The sequence below is a fragment of the Arachis ipaensis genome, chromosome B02, assembly GCF_000816755.2.
Source record: "Arachis ipaensis cultivar K30076 chromosome B02, Araip1.1, whole genome shotgun sequence".
In the NCBI taxonomy this organism is placed as follows: Eukaryota; Viridiplantae; Streptophyta; class Magnoliopsida; order Fabales; family Fabaceae; genus Arachis; species Arachis ipaensis.
In genome coordinates, this window is record NC_029786.2 from 57,133,226 (window position 1) to 57,135,906 (window position 2,681).

Below are 2,681 nucleotides of genomic sequence, written 5' to 3' on the forward strand. Positions count from 1 at the left end.
ATTGAGGCCTTAATGGTCAATGGGAGGATGGTCAGGAACCAAGCAAGAATTAAGGTTGGTATTTGGGACTTCTACAAGGAGCTGTACCACCAGGAGATATCTCCGGTCATTGGATTCCGGGAAGGGCTTGTTCAGCAAGTCAATGAGGAAGAGGTAACAGAGCTAGAGGTGATGCCAACGCCTGATGAGGTAAAGGCGGCTGTTTGGGATTGTGAGTCAACAAAGGCACCAGGTAGTGATGGGTACAACATGAACTTCATCAAGAAGTGCTGGGATGAACTAGGGAAGGAGTTCACTGATACGGTGGTGGGTTTTTTCCAGTCATCTAAGCTTTCTAGCGATGCAAATGTAACTTGGGTGACGCTGGCACCGAAGTTTACTGGAGCCAGAGAAATTAAGGACCTCCGGCTGATTAGTATGGTGGGCTATGTTTATAAGGTAATTTCTAAAGTGTTGGTTCGGAGGATGCGGAAGGTGATGCCGGGGTTGGTTGGAGAGACTCAGAGCACATTCGTAAAGGGGAGGAAAATACATGATGGGGCATTGATTGCTTGCGAAACGGTGCATTGGCTGAAATCACGGAAAAAGAGCGCCGCGATAATAAAGCTGGATTTTCAAATGGCTTATGATAAAGTTAAGTGGAGCTTTCTGGATATTGTTCTGCAGAAGATGGGCTTCGGTCAAAAATGGCGAGGGTGGATTAAGGAGTGTGTCAGCTCTGCATCTATGACGGTTCTTGTTAATGGGTCACCTACGAAGCCTTTCAAAATGGAAAGGGGCTTGCGACAAGGTGACCCGCTGTCCCCATTTCTGTTTGTTTTAGTTGTGGATGTTCTTCATAGACTGATTGGCAATGCAGTAAGGAATGGTCGTATATCTCCACTACTACTTGGGAGGGATCACATCGAGTTATCTCACTTGCAGTTTGCGGATGACACAATTCTTTTCTGTCCTCCTGAGGAGGAGACCATAAGGAATTATCAGCGATTACTCCGATGCTTTGAACTGATGTCTGGGTTGAACATTAATTTTGAAAAATCCAACTTTATACCGGTTAATTGTGATCGGATGTGGGTCCGTAGGATGTGCCGGTTGTTGGGGTGCAAGGAGGCATCACTGCCAGTCAGATATCTGGGTATTTCCCTCGGAGCAAATCCGAGGCTGGTAAAGACATGGAAACCGGTGATTGACAAGGTTGAAGATAAGATCAGTTTGTGAAAAGCAAAGACTCTTAACAAAGCGGGTAAGCTGGTCCTAATTAAGTCGATTCTTAATAGCTTGCCTATTTACTACCTCAGCCTATATAAGATGCCGAAGACAGTGGCAGAAAAGTTGATTTCCCTACAAAGATGATTCTTGTGGAGTACAGAGGATGGGAGGCACGGGGTACCGCTCGTGAAGTGGGAGATAGTTATGGCTCCAAAGCAGGCAGGTGGGTTGGGAGTTGGGGATGCGGTGATTCGAAATACAGCTTTGCTGTTCAAGTGGTGGTGGAGGTTCTCAAAAGAAGACTGTCCTTTATGGAAGCAAGTTGTTTGCTCTTGCAACAACATGAATCCTACTGTGATGCTGCACGGCCAGCCAGCTCCCATCAGAGGGGGTCCTTGGCGGGATATCTGCCAGTTACAAATTAGTGAGTCGCAGCTGAGAGAAAAGATTATCAGCGGGTTGTCTATGGAGTTCGGTAATGGCAGAACAATCCGGTTCTGGGAGGATAACTGGTTGCCGCCTGGGGTGTTGAAAGATCTATTTCCTAGACTCTTCTCGGTTTCGACCCTTCAAGGATCTGTTATAGGGGATTGTGGGTTTTAGGATGGGATAGAATGGATCTGGAGCTTTCAGTGGAGGAGAGAGTTGTTCCAATGGGAGTTGGATTTAGTACACCAGCTTCACGAGCTGTTACAGTCGGTCAAGCCCATCATTGAAAAAGAGGATGGCGTGGTATGGAAATTTGATAAAACAGGAGTTTACTCAACGGCTTCCTTTGGGCAGGTTTTGCATGCGGAAGTCCTACCGAAGAAAATCACAAGCTATAGCTTCACTCGTGCTGTTTGGAAAGGATTTGTCCCTCCCAGGGTTGAGCTGCTTACTTGGTTTGTCTTGGTTGGAAGGGTGAATACTAAGGATCGCCTTTGTAGATTCCGGGTTATTCCTCAGCAGGACAATAGGTGTGTGCTATGCGATAAGGTTGAGGAAACTGCTTTTCATTTGTTCCTGGAATGCGAGACCACATGGCAGGTGTGGTGTGCTTGGCTGCTGGCCTTGGGACGACAGTGGAGCCTTCCAGGTACACTAAAGGATCACTCTGAAAGCTGGACGAATTTATCTGTAAGAAAGGTAGACAGAAAGAGGTGGTTCATTGGGTTCTTTGCAGTTATTTGGACAACCTGGCTAGAAAGGAATAGTAGGCTCTTCAGAGATAATACTTCCAGCGTGGAGGACATCATAAACAGGTCATTTAGGTACTTTAAGGAATGGAGTGGTGATGACCCATTTAGGTGTTAATGGCCATGCCGAAGATAACTAGGGGTTGGTTTATTGAATTTTGTTAGTCCTTGTAGCTCTTTTAATTGCTCCACTTTATGTGTTGAGCTCCCTTTGATTCAAAAAAAAAAATACAATTAAACTTATAAACCTATGAACCAATAGTTATGACAGTTTAACAACCAATTCGATTCTTA